Source organism: Ovis canadensis, chromosome 10 (genome assembly GCF_042477335.2).
Source record: "Ovis canadensis isolate MfBH-ARS-UI-01 breed Bighorn chromosome 10, ARS-UI_OviCan_v2, whole genome shotgun sequence".
Lineage (NCBI taxonomy): Eukaryota > Metazoa > Chordata > Mammalia > Artiodactyla > Bovidae > Ovis > Ovis canadensis.
In genome coordinates this window covers 63586438-63609693 of record NC_091254.1, presented here as the reverse complement: position 1 = coordinate 63609693, position 23256 = coordinate 63586438, and the positions used below count along the sequence as shown (strand labels likewise).

General features: G+C 40.8%; 1 protein-coding gene across 6 annotated transcripts in view; it reads left to right on the top strand.

Annotated features, from left to right (window-relative positions):
- The first annotated feature begins 7912 nt into the window (after nt 1–7912).
- Nucleotides 7913–23256, top strand: part of KLF12 (KLF transcription factor 12) — a 515262-nt gene continuing 499918 nt past the window's right edge. For 2 of the 6 annotated variants that reach the window (XM_069602330.1, XM_069602332.1), the window contains exon 1: nt 7913–8469. The gene's annotated coding sequence lies outside the window, so the exon portion shown is untranslated. The other 4 variants (XM_069602333.1, XM_069602331.1, XM_069602337.1 and 1 more) reach the window with 4 other exon arrangements.

Here is a 23256-nt window from a genome sequence, read left to right as displayed (position 1 = left end):
TCCTATTGTAGACAGATTCGCATCCTCTTAGCCAGGCTGTAGCAATAGCAGTTTGACAGCCCAAACATCCTGCCCACCAATGTCGCATTTATAGTTCTAGATTAGAGTTCAATTGTTACTAATCAAATGATTAAATTTCAAACCATTCTTGTTTACTATCTTGTTTTTTTTTTTTTCGAAATTTCAAAACACTACCCAGCCTGAGCAAGAGCACTGGGAAAATATCACTCTCATGAATGATGGTGTCATGTTAACCTGGTAAAATATTATGAAAATAATCTGGCAATGTGTTTCTAAAATAATAAAAACAAATTCATAATCTTCATTTCAGTTACACTATTGAAACTGGTGGAAACTATCTAAAAGATACTTTTAAAAAAAAGATGTTTAAGTACAATTGCAAACATTTGGAAAAACTTAAATGTGGTGGGGTCAGTAATTTAAATAGATAACAGCAATTCATTATTAGGAACAATAATGATATGGAGACTTTATGTCAAGATAAAAATTATTAATAATAAAAATTGCAATGAAGTGATAAACCCCAAGGTAGAAAGCAGTTACCCATGTAGGGGGGCTTCCCAGGTGAGACTAGTGGTAAAGAACCCACCTGTCAATGCAGGAGACATAAGAGACTCGGATGGCTTCTATCCCTGGGTTGAGAAGATTCCCAAGAGGAGGGCATGGCCACCCATTCCAGTATTCTTGCCCAGAGAATCCCACAAAGGAGCCTGGTGGGCTACAGTCCACAGGGTTGCAAATAGTTGGACATGACTGAAGCAACATAGCATGCATGCAGGTACCCCTGGAGGGACAAGAGAGGGATGCAACTGGGATGACCGCAGTGGGTGGCTTAGAAAGTACTGGAAAGGATCTATTTCTTAAGTGACAGAGAGGCCACATGTGCATGATATATACTATTTCATATACATGACACACTTCATGTTGTTAAGAAATAAAAATATCCTACTCATCTTTTTTAAGTGCAACCTTCTCTCCAGTATTTCCAAACAGATACAACTTCATCCAGAGTATTTTCATTGTACATTGTTATTGTTATTCATTAGTTTTATCTACGCCCATCTTCATATGCTTATAATACTGAGGCTAGTCCTTTGCATTCAGCATGACATTAAAGCGGTATTCTGTAAACCATCTACACATTAGCTGAAGTAAATTGATTCATGCGGGTGCAATTTTCATTTGTAAAATTTTAACAGCCAAGGATAGCTATAGTTCAAACCTGATAAGCCTTAATTTGTTACATATTTATTTTTCTTTTATTTACTGTTACTCTTTTGGCTGTGCTGGGTTGTCGCTTCTGCAAGTGTGCTTTCTCTAGTTGCAGTGAATCAGGACGACTCTCTAATTGTGGTGCATGGGCTTCCCATTGCCGTGGCTTCTTCTGTTGTGGTTCACAGGATGTAGAGTGCACAGGCTGAAGTGCAGTGTATGGGCTCAGTAGTTGTGGGGCGGGGGCTTAGTTGTTCTGCGGCATGTGGGATCTTCCCAGACCAGGGATCGTATTGTGTCCCCTGCTAGTGTTAGAGGATCTCCCACGGAGGAAGGGATTGGTAGTGGCTTGCCGCCGGGATGGGGGCCCTGGCAGCAGCAGTCCTGGAAGGTGTCCCCTGGTGCAAGCCCTCCCAGAAGTTGCCATCAACCCCATCATCAACTTGCTTTATTTAAAATTGTATACTATGTTTACCACAAAATTATAACTCCAGTGTTTGCAACCGAAAAACTTGTGAAGTGCCATTTTTAAAAATAAATTTGCTGTGAATTTCCTCTCTCGTATTGAAAAATTAAGTTTTCATTCAATACAGTATAATTCTAATAAAACAAAAATTAGAATTGATTAGATAATTTTGAAATGATTAAATATGATAGGGACAAGAAAATTAGGTTAAAATTCTTCAAAGCTAATATATGTCTTTATGTACAAACTTTTAGAAGAAAGTTGCTAGAATTAATGATCAAAAGGTATTTATCAACATGTGCCAGAATTTATTTTTAATATATGCACACAAATGGAAACTCAGGTTTTCTGCTATGTTGTATTTTAGTGATATCATTCTAATTTTAGTAATTGTTTAATAGATTCAACTAGCACTCATTAATTACCTGTGCATGTGTGCATGCTAGGTCGTTTCAGTGTGTTTGACTCCTTGCGACCCTATGGACCATAGTCCACCAGGCTCTTCTTTCCATGGGATTGTCCAGGCAAGAATACTGGAGTGGGTTACAATTTCCTCCTCCAGGAGATTTTCCCAGTCCAGGGATCGAATCCATATCTTTTGCATCTCCTGAATTAGTAAGCTGGTTCTTTACCACTAGAATCAGCTGAGAAGCCCCATTAATTACCTACTAAGTGCAAACTAGTGTGAAAGGAAGGCTAAATAAATGGTTTAGATGTAGCTCTTGTCCTCAAAGGGTTATCTGTGATAGAGCAGCCAACAAAATTTAATGAAAGCAGAAAGATGTAAGTGCCTTAAGAATAAGTGAGGGAATTGACATTTGCTGGATGCCTGCTCAGGCATACCTCACATTGGTCCAAGTAAGCATGTTAACTGGTCCAGTAATAAATGTTAATCCTTCAGTGTGAGGGAAATATAATTTAAATAGGTAGAATAATTGAAAATCAGAAAAAGGATAAAAAACCATCTGGTCAGTGGCTGAGGCAGTCTTTCCATTATACCAAAAAAAAAAAAAGAAAAAGAAAAAGAAAACAGCTCAGGGGCTTCCCTTGTGGTCCAGTGGTTAAGAATCTGCCTTACAATGCAAGGTTCTTAAGTTTGATCCTTGGTCTGGCAAGATCCCACATGCCTGGGAGAAACTAAGCCCATTCACCTCAACTAGAAAAAGTCTGAGTGCAGCAATGAAGACCCAGCGCAGCCAAAAATATATAAATAAATCTTTTTTTTTTTTTTTAAGAAGCTGAAAGAAGGGAGAGATGATTTTTTTGGTGATGGAGATGCACATATGTGTATGGGGCGTCAAGGCATCATTTTGGGAGTATTCCACAGGAGGAAAAAGAGGGGGCTATTGAGTAAAGGGCTTTCCGAGTGGCTCAGCCAGTAAAGCATCTGTCTGCAGTGCACGAGACCTGGATTTGATCACTGGGTCTGGAATATCCCCTAGAGAAGGAAAGGGCTACCCACTCCAGTATTCTTGCCTAGAGAATCCCATGGGCAGAGGAGCCTGGCAGGCTACAGTCCACGGGGTTGCAAAAGAGTCAGATAGGACTGAGCCACTAACACCTTCACCTTCAATGAGAGTAAAAGCATCCAGGATGGATGGGGCATTATAAGATGTCCACATGGGCTGGAATGGAAGTATGAGATAAAAAGCTAAGTGGGGCTTTTGAATATCACTGTATCGAATTGAAACTAATTTTTGCCACTTTAGGATTTTTAAATATAGGTATGCAATAATTAAGGTTTTGCTGTATAAGAGGAGAAATGGACCAGAAATTCAGAGTTGGGGGAGGAGATGTGGGAATGTGGGCAGCAGGCGACGTGAATGAAAGTGACTCTGAAGGAACGGTGGAAAAGAAGAGACACATGTAAGGATGTGAGGAAGATTTTAAAGCTAAAATGACCAAAACTCTATTGAGTACAACAAAACAAAGTTTTGAACGTCATGTCCCCTCTAATTTCTAAATAGCCTCTCACTCAAATCGAAACATGTTGTTTACCATATTACCAGCTTTTTGCTTTTGTAGTAAGGCTTTCACAACCCTTTCTCATACTTAAACAGGAAAATTCCCCTTTGCTGCACATTATTGGCAAAACTGACACAAGAAAAACAGAAACCAGGCACTGAAAACACAATAGCACATATTCACTTCAGGCTTTAGGAAAAAATCCCGATTATATTCTTTCACTTATTTAAAGCTCTGAGAATCACTTTTATTTTTACTTCAAGTTAGTTCTCATCTTTCAACACAACTTTTACTTCTGAAAATGGACTTCATGCCCCACAAAGCCCGCCTAAAATTATATTAGTGTTAAATCACCCACGCAGTCTTTGACAACACTGAGCCAATGGCTTAAGAACTTTACATGTACACAGATATTGAGTATAGTCATCACCTTAGACAAGTCAGGCTATGGGACAGGTGATACTCTTAATATGATAAAAGATTTTCCATCACTGATTCTAATCTTTCAAAGAGTAGCACAACTGGGGAAGTATAGGATCTGGCAAAAAGTTTCTGCATATGTAGCATTTACAGTAACAATTTAAAATCTTTAGTTGTAAATTTAGCCACGTATTTACATTGAATTAGGTATATTATTTGCTTTGAGGATGCATGTGAATGGTTTTTTGTTATGGTTGTTTTTGTTCTTGTTCTTTTCCTGACCAATATGTTAGGGAAAAGAAATCCAATATTTGTATAGGGTATGTGCATAAAAATATCAGAATTCCAACCTTCATCCTCTTTCAAACAGTTTTAAAAATATTTGGTTGCATGGGTCTTAGTTTCAGCATGCAGGATCTTGGTTGTGGTGCACGCACTCTCTGGAGTGCCTGGGCTCAGTGCCTGCCCGGTTGTTCCAGGGCTTGTGGGATTTTAGTTCCTTGGCCAGGGATCGAACCCTTGTCTCCTGCATGGCAAGGTGGAGTCTTAACCACTGGGTTACCACGAAAGTTCCCTTTCATCCTCTTTAAATCATTCTGGTATTTGCAATATTAAAGACTAAATAAATATAGTATAAAAAGTTAAGGAAACATGTTTGATCCAACTCATCTGGGTTTTAAACAGAACTAAACAGAATTAAGTATCATAAAGAATTGGCATTTTACATATACTTTCAACACTGAAATTTCATGATTCTGTAATTTCAACACATTATTTTATGCAGACAGAATTATACATTCTTGACAAAATAATTTTTTCATCTTTACATTTTCTGACTTTTCACATCCCCGAATACACATGGAAATAAAGAAGGGACTAAAGACAAAGATGTGCACACATTTTTGCCAGGGTATGTGGACCTGTTTCTTACCTTCCCCCTGTTATTTACACCTTAGTTTGGCTTCCCTGGTAGCTCAGATAGTAAAGAATCCGCCTGCAATGCAGGAGACCTGGTTTAAATCCCTGGGTTTGGAAGATCCCTTGGAGAAGGGAATGGCAACCCACTCCTGTATTCTTGCCTGAATAATTCCATGGGCAAAGGAGCCTGGTGGGCTACAGTCTGGGGAGTTGAAGAGTCGGACATGACTTAGCGACTAACACTTTCACTTTGTTTAAACCCAAGTTCTGCACAGAGGTGGAACGACATGAAATGAATTGGAAATGTACGCCTATACACAGACACACTCACATATAATTGTCTCCAGCACCCTAACTCCCAAAATATCCTGCTTCTTTATTCTCTCATTGTTTTCATTCTTCCACTCCCAGCTCACACAATGAAGTGATTCTCCCTCTTAAACTGTTTCCTTTTTATATCTGGGGAGTTGCCTTAATTTAACATTTGTATTCTTTCTTACTTCAATTTAACAAAATCTGCTAGTTTTCTTCCCCCTAATACTTGGTATACTTCCCTCTTTTAACCACACTACATAGATTCTAAATATTAACCTTGACCTATCTGTATTTTTCTTATCCCTCTGGTGTGGATTCTTCTATGTTATTTTCTATCTTCCATCATTCTATTAGCATGTCCACAGCTGGAGCCATAGGTAGGAAATGCAGTTATGGAATGTGTTTCCAAGTGCAGAAGCACTTGCTCGAGAATATATTTATGGTCAGTGCAGCGACTGAAGCGACTTAGCAGTAGCAGTTAGCAGCAGCGCTCTCAGAGCAAGAACTGCTAGTAGGAGTGTCACGATGACATAATTCCTTATAGCATCCTTCCACTCTTAAACTCACCTCCTTCTCTCCCTGCCCCACCTAGAGGAAAACTTTGCACTATTTCTAGTAGAGCCAAGTTTTCCGATTAATTACTGTGTGTCTGTTGATGTACTATCGGTTTTCAAACTTGTCTTTTGACCACGTTTTTATCCAGATGCAGAGGAATGTAAAGGGCTGTTTACCCAGAGTCCAGGATCAAGCTCGGGGGTGGGGTCCTGGCCTGCTTTCCCCGGAAGAGACCCCGCCCCAAGGAGCGCCCGTCAGCCCCCAGGTTCCATTTTCCTTTGGGGGGTTCCTGATTCCCTGGCCGCATCCACGTCTAAGAATGTGGCCTTCCATCACCTTCCTGCTCCCTATGCTTTCCTAGTCTAAGGATGCTTCGCTCAAGGACTGGGGTACAATTATTCAGCCACTTTCACTTACTGGCTCTTGGAAATCCTAAAACCAGGACAGACCCCCCGCTCTCATGTGTCTCAGACGCAGGCCCACTGGAGAAGTAGAAGGGGACTGTAGAATCATCGTCCGGGCTGGACCGCCTTGCCTAATTCTCACATACAGGAGGAGGCAGGAGGCATGGAACACAAGCAGGCGGTGCGCTGCCTTTGTTTTCATGAATAACGCACACAGGGCCTCTAGAAGTGTTTGGAAAACCGCCACACGAAATGTAGAACTGGGCTTTTTCCTGGCTCGAATGCGTCCTTTCGGTCTCATTTCCTGTTTCTCGGCCTCTGTCTCGTTTCTCTTCCCACCCCTACTTCGTGCCACATTTGCAAATCTTTCTCTCCTTAATATAAACTTCCCCTTCGAGGCCTTCCCACTGCCGAGGTGGTTTCCCACGCAGGGCGGGCTCGGGGGCGCCGTGCCGGGGTGTCCGGCCACTCGGGCGCCCCAGCGCGCTTACCCAGCTTTGCAAGAAAGTGGCGCACGCGATCGCCGCCGCGCCCGCTCCGCTCCCAGCGCGCCCGCTTCCGTCCGCTCGCCGCCCTGCCCCCGCCGACCCTTCGCAGCCGCGCTGACCCCGCGCCCTCTGGGCCGCCGCGGGAGAGCCGGGCCGCGCTGCCCGCCTCCCCTCTCTCCCGCCCCAGAATCTCGTCGATCCGCTCTCCGGGGCGCGGAAGCGGCGAAGGAGGGAGGGACCCTCGGGAAGGGCGTCAAGGACTCAGCTCCGGGCTGCTCGCTTCTCGGGGCTCCCTTCTGGGGAGCGAGGAGGGGAGGGCCGGACTCCGCTCTCCCGCAGCCCCTTGGCCGGTATCTACAGCTCCCGCTTCCTGCCCAAATTCCGAGCGAGGGCGGGCATCCCATCTCCCGGGGCTCCGGAACCGGGCGTGCGGCTCCGCCTCGCCCCCATTCATCCCGCCAAGGTGAAGCGCTGCGCGGGAGGACGCCCTCGCCTCGCCCGCAACTTGCGTCGCTCGAGAACCCAAACAATGATTTCCCCACCGCCTTCCGCACCCGGCCCTGCGCGCGCCCCACCTCCGCGTGCGCCCCCGCGCCCAGGGCACCTCCCGCCCGGGCTGCCCCGGCCGGGACCCCATTGTTGCCCGGCGCGGGCGATGCCCGGAGCCACGGGGGCGGTCCCCGCGAGCGGTCCCGAGCCGCCGCCGGCCGCTGGAGCCGGCTCCGCCCACACCTTTCCAAGTTAGCTGGTGGGTGAGCCGCGGGGACGGCTCGGGCGCCCGGCCCCCTCCCCGCACGTTTCCACCCGGGCGGGAGGGGAGCGGCGGGGGCGGAGGAGGGGTGGGCCGAGCGGGCTCCGCGCTTTATTTGTCTCCAAATTCCCTTCCTAAGGCAGCCTAGCGCGCTCTGGCACAAAAGAGGGGACTTTCTGGCGGCTCCGCGCGAGTCCGCTCCCGAGGAGTTGAAATCGGGGGCTCCTCCCGCGGGCCCCTCGCGCCCCGCGGCTCCCAAGGCAGTGTTGGCCATGTGTGGGTTATTTTGGGTGCCGCAGCAAGGTGGTGCAGGTGATCGCGAAGCGCGGCCGAGGCCGGGGGGCGGGGGCAGGGGTGGGGCGGGGTGGGGCGGGGTGGAGGCTCCGCGGACCCACCCCCCAAGCCGGCGGCCCGGGCGGCGAGGCGAGGGCCGGGCAGTGGGTGTTGCCTTCTACCTCTGCGAGCGGGGAGGGGTTAGTTTCCCACAGGGGATTTCAACCATCACACTCAGAGCCCGCCTCCTAATCCTCGGGCGGAGCGGCTCGGGGGCCCCATTTTATGGCAATAAAGCGACTTAGCGCCTGCTGAGCGAGCCCCTCCCCGCCGCCGCCCCCGCCCTCGGCCCCACCCCGGGGCTCGCCCGCAGCGGCGGGGCTTTGTTTCTGGGGAGGAGGACCCGGAGCTCTTTTGTTTGGGGGTTTGGTGTTTTCACCACCCGCCCCCCCAACTCACCCCACCCTACCCCACCCTTCCCCACCCCATCCCCCCGCGCCTCTCCGGTTTCCTGAGCTGCGGGCTGCAAGGGAGGAGAAGCGGCGTCTTGCAACCCCCTCGGCTGGGCCCCGGGGTAATTCGATGCGGGCCTGGCGAGGCTCCCCACGCTAGACCCGGGCTCGCGTCTCGGCAGCCTCCACCCACCGGCCCACCCTACATTTAGCGCATCATGTGATCCGGGTAAGTCATTTGCAAGTACAACAGTTCCCTGGGTTGCCCCCCATTCATTTCCTGAGAACTGCAGAGAGCCGCTGAGAGGCTCTGCCCGTGCGTGTGCGAGTGTGCGTGTGAGTGTGCGCGGGTGACGCCGTGTGTGTGTGTGTGTGTGTGTGAGCGTGAGTGTGTGCGCGCGCGCGTGTGAGAGCGAGAGAAAGGGAGAGAGAGAGAGGGGGACTCTGGGTGAGGGAAAGAAAACAATTTCTCCTGCTCTGCAGCTTCTGTTCAGGTCTGTGCCGATTCTGTTTCTTATCAAAATAAACAACCCCCTCCTCTTTTTTTTTTTTTTTTCCTGGTGCCATCCCAGATCAGACCGTAGTCTCTTAATGTGTTTTATTTTTCTTCTGTCATCTGCTCAAGTTAAATCATTTTGGTTGGTCTGTGTTCTTAAAGGGGGAAAGTGTTGGGAAGCGGGGCGGCGGGGGGGCGAGAGGGAGGGCGACGCTTTTGCAAAGCAAGTAGCGTCGGTTGGATTCGTGGAGAAGAAAGGAGATTTCTCCCCCCCACCCCATTTTTTTTAAAAAGAACTTATCAAGTAGCTTGAATTAAGCAATATTTTTCTATCCCTAGTGGAATTGTTGTTTGCAGTGTTTGCCTGACAGTTGCCAAGGATGGGAAATAAAACACCAGGGCTGAATTGGGGGTTGGGGGGGGGGGAGCTTGTGGAAGTAGTTTGCCCCCAGGAATAGAGCGAGTTGGGTGACGAGCTGCCCCACCGGGCCGTGTGGGCTGTGGGTGTGCACTGGAGAGAGCGGAGGGGAAGGGGTTAAAGCGGAGATGACACTGCTGGCATGAATAGTGGTCCCGGTGCCACATTCATTATTGTCTCTGGTCGTAATGATGTGTAACTGTCACTTGCTACAGTGCCTGGTCTGTGGAAGTAGCCGGGGGGCTGACCCGAGGCTGTTATTTTCAATTACGGGGGACCTGGCCGGAGTTGACAAGGGGCAACTTTGCAGGGCCACCCGGGCGGGAAGCCCGCGGAGCCGGCCTGGGAGCCACTTCTTGCCTTTAGAGGAGGACTCGGACTTGACCTCCGCGACATTAGTTGGTGTTCGCGTTAGATGCTTCCCTACGGGAAGAGTCAGTCCTGCTTTTCTTGGGCAGAGAACTGCCTGTTAGAACTTTGAAAACTTTTATCTTTGGGGAAAAGGGTGGGGTGCACTCAACAGTTCAGTTTCGAAGTGCATTTGGGGCAAAAGCTTGGAAAAAGTACCAATTCCTTTGTTACATGCCCTGCAGCTTCCCAACCCCCTTCACCCTGCGCTTCGAGTTTTGCATACTTTAATAGTAATAGCCTTAATTCAGCTGGTAAAAGCTGACTGTGTTGAGTTAGAGAGTATTAGTACAACGGAATGTGTAATCTGGATAAACAGTTCGCGTGGTTAATATTGTCAGCTCTCTAATTTAACTGTACGGATGGTTTAAGTGTCGCGCTGTATGGATTGTTTTAGGCAATTCCACTGGCTAATAGAATCCTCAGCCGAGCCCTCGGATGTTTTGTTTTAAATCAGCTTTAATATTCTCTCAGTTTCCCTGAAACACCAGGGAGAGGAGCAGCTCTATTTACATTTGGTGCATGTGCGTCTAGTGGCTTCGGTAGACATCTGCCAATCAACGGACGTCATTCTGCAAATCCACCTAGACGCCTCCATGCCCTCTTCCTACTGGAGGATAGAGTTGTTCAGCTAAGTAAGTGCCTTGAAATGAATTTGGTGGTTTTTAACGGGCAGCGGCTTGTGATGGGGGAATAGGAGTGGTCGCTTCGAAGGCTGGGTGTATTCCTTCTTCTAAGAAAGGCTTTTTGAAATTGGCATTCAGCAAAAACAGTGACCCCTCACCTAAAAAATAAAATAGGCTGGGAGTGCTATTTGTAAACCTCATTCATATTTGTTTACATTTTTTTAAAAACCACATAGAAATGGGTTATGATAAAGGGATATACTTTTCGGCTACAAAATGTTTAACTTTAGCAGCTTAGAAATGAGATGTTGAAGGACAAACATTCGGTTGCATAAGTTGTATCTTTATGGCTGCAGCCTGGTCGATTGGATTAGGTTAAACTCCTTTGAGTTGGGAGAGGGTTTTGAGCATACCAGAATTGACAGGAATCTGTAATGTAATAAGGAAAGGGGTTTTTTATTTTATCTTCTAATTCATAATTACTATGAAATACACTAAAGCTGGTAAAAGTTGGGATGGTTTCACAGAACATTGTAATAATTTATGCCCTAAAACTATTATCGCTGTGGGAGATAAACATCCTTGAGGGGTTTCTGTGTATTTTTGAAATATTTCAGTTATTCAGTAGTTTCACTACTAATGTTTCAGTTAGTAGTGCATATTTAAAAGAAACTTCTGTCAGTTAAAACTTTATTTTGGAATGCTTTGAATGACTATTTACTGAATGAAAATGGTTGCACTAATGGGCCCTTTAATATATATATATTTTTCTCCTGAAAATTCCTTTGCCACAGCTGAATGTCCTTTGGGAGAAAATTGGTCCTGGTATAGCATTTGAGACCTTGACCTTAGCAACTCTTGGCTGGCGCTTGTTTACTACAGCTGCAGCCTATGTGTGTACAGAAAGGGAGGGACTGCAAACACTGAAGCGCTCTTTCCCCAGGCCGAGGGAAAAACAAATCAGGATGCTTGACAGTCTTTCCAAAGAGCACCCATCAGGCATGTAATGGTGTTAGTGTTCTGGTCATTAAAAAAATATATATGTTCCTGGGGAATTACTTCCCAGCCTCCTGGGAAAGGTAAACATGCTCTTCGGCAGACTCAGAGTGGGTCTTAGACGTCATGTCCTGAAGCAGGCTGCTATCGACATAATGAAATAATATAGTCTAAATGCAGGTGTGTTTTCTAAGATGACATAAGGGGTTAGGCCTCTAGGCCTGTATGGGAGCATTTTGAACTCAGGCCCGTGTTGGTTAATCTGGAGTGTTGAGTATCTTGAACAGTGAAGTGATACTGCTAGCTAGATGAGCGTGTAAACGTCTTGGACATTTTCATGGTGGTACAACATGGAGCGTGTGGAATTTCATGTTTATGCAAATTAACATGAGGTTAATTACATTAAGTTTGGGGGTGTCAGATGGTTTCTTTATATTGTGAGAGTAACAGTTAGTGTCAATTTCATAAATCTAGCGGTAGATGATTTAATTGTGTATTAATGCAAAATAGTTTGTAATCCACTAGAAATGGCACAAACTTATTTGAAAAGTTATTCTTTCTTTGAATAAGTAAATTTTCTTACTTGTGCTTCCATGTTGATTAATGAACACGAGCTAAATATTCCAGAAGAGTTTTGTTCAGAATTGACACCATGATTATCTTTTTTTTTTTTTTAAGAACACAGCTTTCATTTTTGTAAATAATTCCTAAAATAGGTTGCTCTGGCTTACCTTTATGATTTACATTTTGAAAATCCCATAGGGTACTATAGTGGAAATATCTGTATTTTTGCCCAGTGTTCATTTATTTTCCATTTTAAAATTTATGTTTATTTTTTCAGCCAGCAAATTACATGCGCCTTTCGATCTTAAGTATGGACAAAATGTAAGGGTAAAAATATTAAGATTAAATCACTGGCAGCACCCTATAACCACAGCCTTAACTCATCTACCACAACCAGGGCTCTCAAAATCAAAACGCAAGTAAACAGATGGGCCTTCCCCTGTGCCCAGAAGGGCAGTAGCCTTAGGCTCTGTGAGACCTGCTTGGTTTCTAGGTCCCAAGCCCTTCCAGAGAACTGTCTGACTTCAGCGGGCCAGAATTCATTGTCAGGGCCTAGACTGGCCACACCCCATCTGATGTCAGCTTTTGAGTTTTTGCGGTAGGGAACACATGCTGTGGATTAAATGGTTACTTTCTCTATATATTCTCAGTAATTATGTTACAAAAGGATTTTTCGGTTTAGGGTGTTTATTGTCATAAAAGTGGCTACTTGAGTAGTCCTGTTGCCCCATAAAAATTTGTTTTGGTCTGTCAGTAGATTACAGGATACTCAGAATTCTCAGAGATGGTCTTTCTTCCTGTCTTTTTTTTTTTTTTTTTCTTTTTAACTCAGAGTTGTACTTTTTTTCTGTGGCTCATTTGATGGTGTATATTTTTGAATATTTATTAAAAGCAGTTTTGGGGCTGGTCCAAACAGCATTGCTGTTTAGGTACAGATGGAGCAGTAGAAAGCCCTTGCTGCTTTATTGCTGTGTAGAAGATGAAAAAATTATAGAGCTTTGAGAGACTTTTCCCACCCCCATCAGAGGCCATAGAAGCTGCCACTATTACTTTGCTGCCCTTCACATCCAGGAATTGTATTTGATGTGCTCCATTCACCATGCTTAACAGTATATATATGGCTTTTCACAATAATTGCCAGTATGATGTGTATGTATGTACTATATATAACTATAGTCTATTTTAGGTACATGCATATGTATATATGTATATACATAGTATTTATATTTATGAATGTGAGTTTTTATATTCTCTAGTTATATTGGTATATACCCCATACATTAACTGTATATATTATGACCACGAATTATGGTAAAAAGCCCCCTTCCCACTTGTATATATAAAAAAAAGAAAAACAGGCAAAGTTTTTTTTTTTTTTTTTCAAATTCTATGTTGGGGGATACTACTCTCGCTTAAGTTTAACAAGCCAACTTATAACAAAACATGAAAACAACTCTGCCTCAAAGAAAACAAAGCAACTGACCTAAATGACAAGGAAGGTAAATGATTATAAAACATCAGATAAATAACTGTAAAGGAAACGTTCATTCATTTCAGAATTGGGTGTCTGCTCAGATTATACATCCTGGAATCAGGACTGATTTAAGTGGCAGAGATACTGCAGCTTGAGTGGTGCTCTCAGTTACTAACTCTGGATGACCTTGATTAAATTTTTTAACTCTTTCGAGCCTGTAAAATGGGAAAAACAGCATGCAAGTTACAGGGTGTGGTGAGGGTAAGACGAAATAGGGTAGGTAAAAATCACTTTATAAGCCTCAGGAACTGTGTGACAAGTGACTTGACAGAAACATCTCTCCCTCCCCAGCCCCCATCCCTTGCCCTGAAAGGGACGAACTTTCCAGTCCCTCAAAGTGAGCATATAAATTACACTTATGGAGAAGGAATTTCCGAGTGTGGGTAGAAAACTTCTGGCAGTCAAAGGTCATGAATTCCATTCCTGTCTCACCAGAGATTTGCTCTATGACCTTGAGAAAGTCACTCTTAAAAAGTTGCTATGTAGCTGATATAAGTTACTGACTGTTAATATTTATATAATGCAGGTGAAGCATCTGAGCTTTTTCAAAGGAGGATACATGAAAATAGTTTCTGTGATCATTTCTAAAAAGTAGAAAATAAAGATCAACAAGGATTATTTAGAGATTATAAACCTCCGGGCTACTTCTTCAGTGAGTGAACTGAAACCTCTATCAACTGGTCATTAGAAATGCCCTTAGTTTTTTTTTTTTTTTTTTATGGAATCATTAAATTTGTGCTGTTGTACTATAATTTAGAACCATCTATTGAACTGCAGATCCCCACTTAAGCCAGGATTCTGTTGATTAAGCTATGTCTGATTTATGATTGAGTCTCTTGGTTAGACTCATACATTGTTGCAATACAGCATGTACACAATAAAGAAAGGTAGTGATGGGGATCTTAAATGGGTATTTGAAAATATACTGCCACACATTTTTTTTATATGCGCACATTTTTCTGTCATGTGTATTTTTTTTTAAACACACATGTTGGAGAAAATTAAAAGCAATAATAATTTACATAGTTTTAAACCTGCTACATTTTCTCTAATTAACAAGTTTTTTTCACACCCTTTGCTCTTAGACTCAAAAGTAGCTCATCAATATAACTCTTTCCGTGTCACACATACACCTTGCCTACCTCCTGTTCATGTTACAACTATCATTGTAAACATCACTTTCTGTGGAACTCTCATTTATCATCCCTTGCTTGTAGAATACACTGGGTTCTAGGCTGTAATCTCTGGCTCCATAGCATATGATATTCCCTCTGATGTAATTGCTTGTTGATTTGTCTTGTCCCTTCCCAGTAATAAGCCCCTTGAGAGCAGGAGATGAATCTTCTTCATAGTTCCTTTCCTGGCTTCTAACATAGTGACTGATCAAACAGTGCTAAAGTACTTACTAAAGGAACTAATTGAGAACTGTTCATATGACTGTCCTTTTAGTAACTAAGTGCCAAATATCATGGTCATTTCCTATCTATACCTTTTCATTTCTGGTAAATATATTCACCACTGTTAGCCATTCCACAGTTCACTGCATTTTCCTGAACTTATTTCCTCCTTGTAGTGAAGTTAACTAATGCTGGGTTTAAAACCTTAAGCAACCCAGTGTTTAGCCATCTAGCTGGGCAGGTTGGTTCTCCAAGTCTTAGTTCACTCATTGATAAAGAGAAACAAAAACAAGAACATGTAATCTCAACATTGCAGAATGTTTTTGAGGGTCAAAATTGTGGTAATGCCTGCAAAGCCTCCAATATGTAGAACCTTGTACATATTTTGTTGTAGTTCAGTCACTAAGTCATGTCTGACTCTTTGCAACCCTGTAGACTACAGCATGCCAGGCTTCCCTGTCCTTCACTATCTCCTGGAGTTTACTCAGACTCTGGTCCAGTGAGTCAGTGATGCTATCCAACCATTTCATCCTCTGTCTCCCCTTCTCCTCCTGCCCTCAGTCTTTCCCTGCATCAGGATCTTTTTTTTCCCCCAATGAGTTGGCTCTTCTCATCAGGTTGCCAAAGTATAGGGTCTTGAGCATCAGTCCTTCCAGTGAATACTCAGTGTTGATTTCTTTGAGGATTGACTGGTTTGATCTCCTTGCTGTCCAAGTGTGTCAGGAGGCTTTTCTAGCACTGCAGTTCGAAACCATCAGTTCTTTGGCATGTTTAGCGCCAAATATTAGTCTGCTCAAAAGGTACCAACCTCCAGTTATAAGATAAATAGTTCTAGGGAGGTAACATGCGACATATTAAATATAATCAACACTGATGTATGTTATATACAAAAGTTGTTAAGAGTAAATCCTGAGTTCTTACCACATCACAGAATTTTCTTATGGTTTTGTATTTATATGAAATGTGGGATGTTTACTAAATTTACTGTGGTAATCATTTTATGATATATGTTACACTTTAAACTTCTACAGTGTTGTATATCAATTATATCTCAATAAAACTGGAAGAAAAAACTTTAATCTCTTCCAGTATTTTGATTCCTCTCTTAAAGGCAGCTGTTGACAAAATAACTGCTCTGTATTGTGCAACTGCTATAATACAGAAATTAGGCACTGTGCTTTTCCAGTCTGAGGTTACTTAATATGTACTTTTTAGTAACCAGGCAGGTATAGTTGACTTTCAGGTAATTGCCACTTTAAATACTGTATGTGGAGACCCCTAAAGTACCTTTTGTACAATGGATTTTGACTTAGGAACATCAGTTCATGGAGGCATCTTTTAGCTCTTGTAAGACGGGGCTGTCTGCCAAGTAGTAGTCTGCCCCCTCCTGCCAGCCATGATTTTGCTGTTTGTGATAATAATTTCAAAAACTATTTGAGAATGTTGCTGCTCTTTGCCTTTCATTAACAAACTGTGTAGAAAAAAGGGAAAATGAAATTTCCTGCTTCTGGTTGTAAGAAGACCGAACCAAGGGTTCAGTCACTGTGACTGTCTCAGTAGCTAAGTGTCAGATATCATGGTCATTTCTTATCTGTGCCTTTTCATCTCTAATAAATATATTCACTTCTCTTAACCATTTCGCAATTCACTATATTTTCCTGAATTTTTTTTTTCTCTTTATGAGGAGAAGCCCAGTTGAGACAAAGAAATCATTAGGTGTGCTGAAAATTGGTGAATCTTTATTGAAAATGTTTAATGGAGGTAAGCTAATAAATTGTAAAAAAAAAAAAAGACAACATACAAAATGCTATGCATGTGTTTTTAATAACACTATTTAAAAGATTGTGTATAATTACAGATTTTGTACTATTCCTTTGGGAAGTGGTGTCCTTTAAAATGTCAGTCTAAATCCTTAACTTATACATATTTGAGTTTTGTACAAGTTTGTAGGAGTGCATTTATATTAGAAACATGAGATTCCTTCCTTCATTAAATAGTCATTGAGTATGTATGCAGGATATTATGGTTTCTGTTTTATAGATGTGGAAACTGATTTTCTGAGTCATGTCTTCATTGGCAATAGCCAGTTAGCTTTAAGCAGAGATTTGAAGACTGAAAAACCTTTGAACTATCTTCTTTGTCACCCCTATCTCCCTTCAGCATTAAATATGCTATTCCAGTTAGTCTTACTGTAGAGAATTAGAGCACAAAAATGGGAGTCTTAGACAAATAGATGTTGTCTTTAGAGGCCGTTTTATTTTACTTGTAGACTAAGTTGATATACTGTTACTAGAATACATTTACTAGAATATTTACTTCAGTGTAGAAGCTAATTCTGTGTTTGCTGATGTATGTACTAAAATAAATAGAGACAATCCAAAGAAATTATTTTAGAAGGCAACTCTATAGAATGTTCCATAATGTTAATAGTAGACCAAGAAATTCTGGCCAGTATGCATTTCGTGTTTGATAAAAGCTGAAGACGGGAGGAGAAGGGGACGACAGAGGTTGAGATGGTTGGATGGCATCACCGACTCAATGGACATGAGTTTGGGTGGACTCCGGGAGTTGGTAATGGACAGGGAGGCTTGGTGTGCTGCGGTTCATGGGATCGCAAGGAGTCGGACACGACTGAGTGACTGAACTGAAAGCTATTAAAGTCAGAGGCATAATAAAAGTAATAAAAATGTATTATTCATGTTAAAAATGCCTTACTCATTTGGCTTATGCTTATTTAGCTTCTACCATGTGTCTGGAACTATGTATGAAAGTGGGTAGGACATCATCAATTGCTTGAAAATCAAGTAAGGGAGGTAAGACATGCAGATAATTATAATTCAGAGTAATTTGTGATACATGGATCAAGTGCTCTAAGATGTTTCAATACAATGTAGGGGAGAAAAATTGCTCCTATTTGGGAAATCAAAGGTTTCAAGTTTTCAGTGGGTATGTGGCAAAAGTCCTTCATGGAAAATGTTTAACTTTATAGAAAAGAAAAAGCAAACCTGCCAGAGGAGAGCAAATTAAAAACAGCTGTTTAGGCATCTATGGTGATTTCACACCTCCTTTTCTGTTATCTTTTAGAGCTGATGGCTTTTGGTGTTTTGGTGAACCTCTATTTGCTGTATCATCAGAAAATTTTCTTTTCCAAAAAATAGATCCTGGGATATGCTTGGCTAGTATGCACACAGTGTTAACAATGAATTTTTTATTCATTATTTATTATTATTATTTCTTGAAATTAAAAAAAAGTTTATTTTAATCGGTGACTAATATCGTGGTGGTTTTTGTCATACATCGACATGAATCGGCCACGGGTGTACATGTGTCCCCCCCATCCTGAACCCCCCTTCTACCTCCCTCCCCACCCATGTTACAATGAATTTAGAGAAGGTTTATTTGGATAATAAAAATGATAATAATGATGGTTGATTAATAAAGTTAAAAAAATACAGTTTATATGAAGCTGTCTAATGAAATTTTTTTTCCTATTGCTGAAGAGGTTTGATATATATTTTATTTATAACTGATGGGAATTTTAGCCTTGACCAAAAGCCTTAACATATAAGAACAAATCTTTTTTTCTACCTAAGATCAATGAAAGGGAAAACCTGAACACTGATCAATTTTACAGAAGGTCAGAGTCAGTTGAAGGGATATTTAGAAAGGAACTCCATGTTAGAGTGGTTGAATATCTGAAGAGGGCTATTCTGTGGAACGTGCAGTAGCTTTTCTGCTGTAGGTATAAATACAGGACACTTAAGCAAACACATGAAATACTTCATTTTGAGAGATCATATAATAAGAAACAAATGAACTCTTAATGAGTCTATAAAGAGCATTGATGGAATTTTTATTGTACACTGAGCTGTCTATTGAGTATATTGGGACTATACCAAGGCTCTAGGCAGAAGCAGTTGTGTTATATGTAAAAGTAGCTTTGTAATTAAGACAGTTTAGTAGAATACCTGAGAAGTAGGGGCCAGCAAAAACTTTGCTTAGTGCTTTGGGGGTTCATAAAGCAGTTTTAGTTTCATCCTTACAATGCTGTAAAATAAGATTGTGAAGGTAAAATAGCTTGAAGACAGCCAAGTAAAAACTAGAACCTTGATTTCCAATACCAGTAAGATAATTTGTTTCCATTTCAATCCATTGCTGTCTTCCTACTTGCTTTTAGTCTTAACAAGCAGACATTTGGGTAGTCTACATTGTATACAGAGGTGCTGCTGCTAATGTTTAGCTTAGATGGTTTATTCACTGAGTATTATTGGTTGAATTTTTATCTCCTTCTGAAGCATTTTTAAGGAGTATATCAAACTCCATATATAACAACTTGGATAGATCAGCCCAGTTAATCTTAGACGAGACTAGGAATGCATCCACATTCTGAAGAAAGTTAGGGAGGTGGTTCATATCAGGGGTGATACTAGGTGCTGAGAATACTTAGATAAATAACAAATGGGCTTGGTCTTAATATATAGCTGGATTGGGGAACATAGATAGCACCATTGAGTCCAAAGGAAGGGCCATACTACCGTATCCTGCTTCAGTTTATTTTCTTCATGTAGATCTTTTATGTGCCTAAAAGTAATACCCTGGAGAATCTTAGATTTATGTTTTACTCTCTTGAGTACTTTTAATCTTAGGAGAAAACCTTTTTCTCCATTTAAAAGTGATTTTCTAAGTTTTTTCTTTTTTAAAAAAACTGTACATTGCACATTTATTATACATAAAATGTGTATATACATTTAAAGATATTCTTTAATGTTTACAACTCAAAGCTAGATATTTGTGGTATTTAAATGTGAATTCTTTCTTTTTGACTTAGTTTTTTGAAGGATTACCACTTCAGCTCTATAGGAAATAAGCTGTGTAGAAACTCACTTGTTGAGCAGTGTTTAAAAATATATCTCTTTGTTAAAAGTAGGTACGAGTGTGGAGACTTTAAACTTCATTTTATTTTGTTTATTTTGAAAGCATGTAGTATTTTTATTAACAGCATTTTTGTCTTAGTTATTACACAATAATGGTACATCTTATAATCTGTGGATAGAATGAAATATGGTAAATGTCCACTTGTTCATTTTTTTCTGCTGTTATACCATCAGCATGCTCTACTAGGAATGAGGACATTCTTTTATCAAATTGTGATACTATTCTTACATCTCAGAAAACGGACAATAACTCCGTGTCACCTAATATCCAGTCTATATTCAGCTTCTCCAATCGTCCAAAAATGTCATTTACAGTTTTTTTTTTTTTTAAATCCAGCATTCAGTCACATTTCATTCATTGCAGTTGACTAAAATTTTTATTACTATTATGTACCAACTACTCAGTAGGGACAAATTTATTTTGTTTTAAACGTGCCCCTCCCTCCTTATCTTTTAAGGCATTGGTGTTCATTTTGTTTCATCCCATTTTTTTGTTTTCATTTTATTATGGGAGTATAATTACTTTACAGTGTTGTGTTAGTTTCTGCTGTATAACAGAGTGAAGCAGCCATATGTATACATACATCCCCCTGCCTCTTGAGCCTCCTTCCCACCACCCCCTTTCCACCTTCTGAGTCACCGCAGGAAACTAGCTGGCCTCCTTGGGCTACACAGTCGCTTCCCACTAGCTATCTGCTTTAAACCTGGTGGTGTATACATGTCAATCCTGTTCTTCCAATTTGTCCCACTCTCTCCTTCCCCCACTGCGTCCACACCTCTGCTGTCTATGTCTGTGTCTCTGTTCCTGTCTTGCAAACAGGTTCGTCTGTACCATTTTTCTAGATTTCATATATATACATTAATACACAATACTTGTTTTTCTTATTCTGACTTGACTGTGTATGACAGACGCTAGGTCCATCTGCATCACCACAGATCGCCCAATTGTGTTCCTGTTCATGACTGAGTAATATACCACGTCTTCGTTATCCATTCATCTGTTGATGGACATTTAGGTTGCTTCCACTGAAAAAAGCAGTAAAAAACACAAACACGTGGAGGCTAAACAGTATGCTACCAAAAGAACCAAGAGATCACTAAATTTCATTTTTATAGTGAACTCCTTTCTTTTTTACTTAGCTTCCCTTCTTCCTGTAGCCAACAGTAGGATTATATTCCCCCGCAACTCTTGTCATCAGAACTATTATGTGTCTTCATATTTATCTCCATATCCATAAGTGTTACAAACGCATATGCACACATGGTTTTTTGGTCACACTTAGAAAAAAGACTTTTTGGAGACCTTTTTTTTTCATTTAGTACTACCTAAGGGAAATCCTCCCGCTTAGCTGCAACGCAACTCTAATCTGTTAAAGGCAAAACAAAACTGTGGCATTTATTCTAATCGATGGTTGTATAGTCTGTTTAACTGATAATTTATTAATGGGCAATACTTTGTTTCCAGTTTTTGCCATTAAAACCAATGTTGTAGTAAATGTATTACAGACCTTTGGTATTAATTACCAGGGTGGGATTATTGATTCAAAATGTTGCCACATTGCTTTGAGGAAAGGTTTTTTTTTTTTTTTTTTTACCAGCAAAGCAGGGAAATACCCATTTCCTAAAACTCCAACGGCCAAAGTTGACACTTTTCTTCATTTATGATTTCCTGGTTTCTAGTGATCTGGAACAATTTTTCCGGTGTTTGTAGGTAAATTGGAATTCTTCTAAGAGTTGCCCTTTATTCCTTGTTCATTTTTCTGTTTGGTTATTGTCCTTCTGTGGGAGTTATTTATATATTCCACTGGTTAACCTTTTGTCTGATACCTGCATTGCAGGTAATACTTTTCCAAAAACTCATCTTTTGTGTCTTGTCTGTTTAAGAAGTAGCTTTTGGTATATAACATTTTAAATTTTAATATCTTTTTTTCTGTGTTTCTCTGGTTTCCTGTTTTTGTCTCATGTTTTAACTTTATCCACTGATAAAGTAGACTTATAATCTATACTTAGATTTAATTTTTCATTCGACTTTCATCTTTAGTCCATTGGGAAGGTTTAGTTGTATGTATGGTATAAAAGAGGGGATGATGGGGGTCTACTTTTAATTACTTTCAGATGCATATTCAGTCCATTGTATCAGAACCATATTTAAGGTAATATATCTCTTCTCTCAGTCAATATAAATTCCATAGGTTTTTTTTTTTTTAAGAGATATCTTTCTGATACTGGTTTCTAGTTTAATTCCTCATTTTTCAGAGTATGTATGATTTTGAGTCTTTAGAAATCTGTTGAGATTTGTTTTATGGCTCAGAGTGTGGTCTGTATTAGTGAAGGTGACGTGTAGAAAATAGTGGATCCTGCACACTGTTGGGTTGTGCAGTCTGTAAATGTCTCTTAGGTCTGTGTCAGTTGGGAAAGTTGGTGAATGTTCTTTCAGTCTTCTATATTGTTAACTGATCTTTTTTACCTCCTTGTTCTGAAGAGTTTAAGTATCTAAATTCAGTTCTATTCTAAGTCTTTTCAGTTCTGTAAGCTTTTGTTTATGTATTTTGAAGCTCTGTTTTTAGGTGCAAACACGTTTAGGATTGTTGCGTTTTCTCTGAATTGACCCCTGCATTGACATGTAATATACCCGTTTTGTTTTTTTTTGGAGAGAACATCTGATTGTTACTGCTTTCAACTTTTATTTGGGATAATTTGGTCATTTGCATTAAACATTTTGATGTGATTAGGCTTCTCTACTACCTTGCTGTTTGTATTTTATTTGTCCCTCCTGTTCTTCGCTCTTATCCCTGTTTTGCCTTCTTTAGACTTGATTATTTTTTTAATATTCTATTTTATCTCTGTTGTTGGCTTATTAGTTGCAGCTCTTTGTTTTATATTTTTTATATGTGGTTACTTTAGGGTTTACAATATGCATCATGAAGTTTTCACATTTCCTGTATGATGTCAGAATCTCAGTGTTATACCACCATTTTTTCCTCTCTCATTGTTTATTTTCTTAATATTTTTACTTATACATGTTATAAACTGTAATTTCTTAGTTACTATTTTTTGCTTTAAAGAGTCAATTAAATAGTTTTTTAAATTATGTCTTTTCAAATTTCCAGTCTTTTCTTGATTTGTTTGTTCTAGGTTTCTATCTAGTATCAATGTTATTTTGCCTAAAGAAATTTCTTCAGCATTTCTTAGAGAGCAGGTCTGCTGGCAGTGACTGGTTTTAGCTCTTGCTTGTCTGAAAATGTCTATAAGGTTTTGAATTCTAGGTTGACAGTTTCTTCTGCATTAATTTAAGGACACTGATACATTATCCTTTAGCTTACATAGTTTCTGAGAGACACCTTTTGTTATTCTGTGCATCTTTGTTCTTCTGTAAGTAATATTTCTCATTTTCTTTGTCTGCAGGGTTTTTTTTTCTTTTTTTAACTTTGTCTGTGAAGTTAAACACACACAGATGTGTTATCACTTGCACCTGCCCTTCTTGGGGTTCTCTAAGCTTCTTTGATCTGTAATTTATTATCCTTCCTAATTTTTAATGTTTTCATCTATTGTATTTTTGAGTATTTCTTCTGCCCCTTTTCTGCCTCTTCTTGTGTTCTATTTTGACAAATACATTAATTGATATTATTTCATAGGTCTTAGT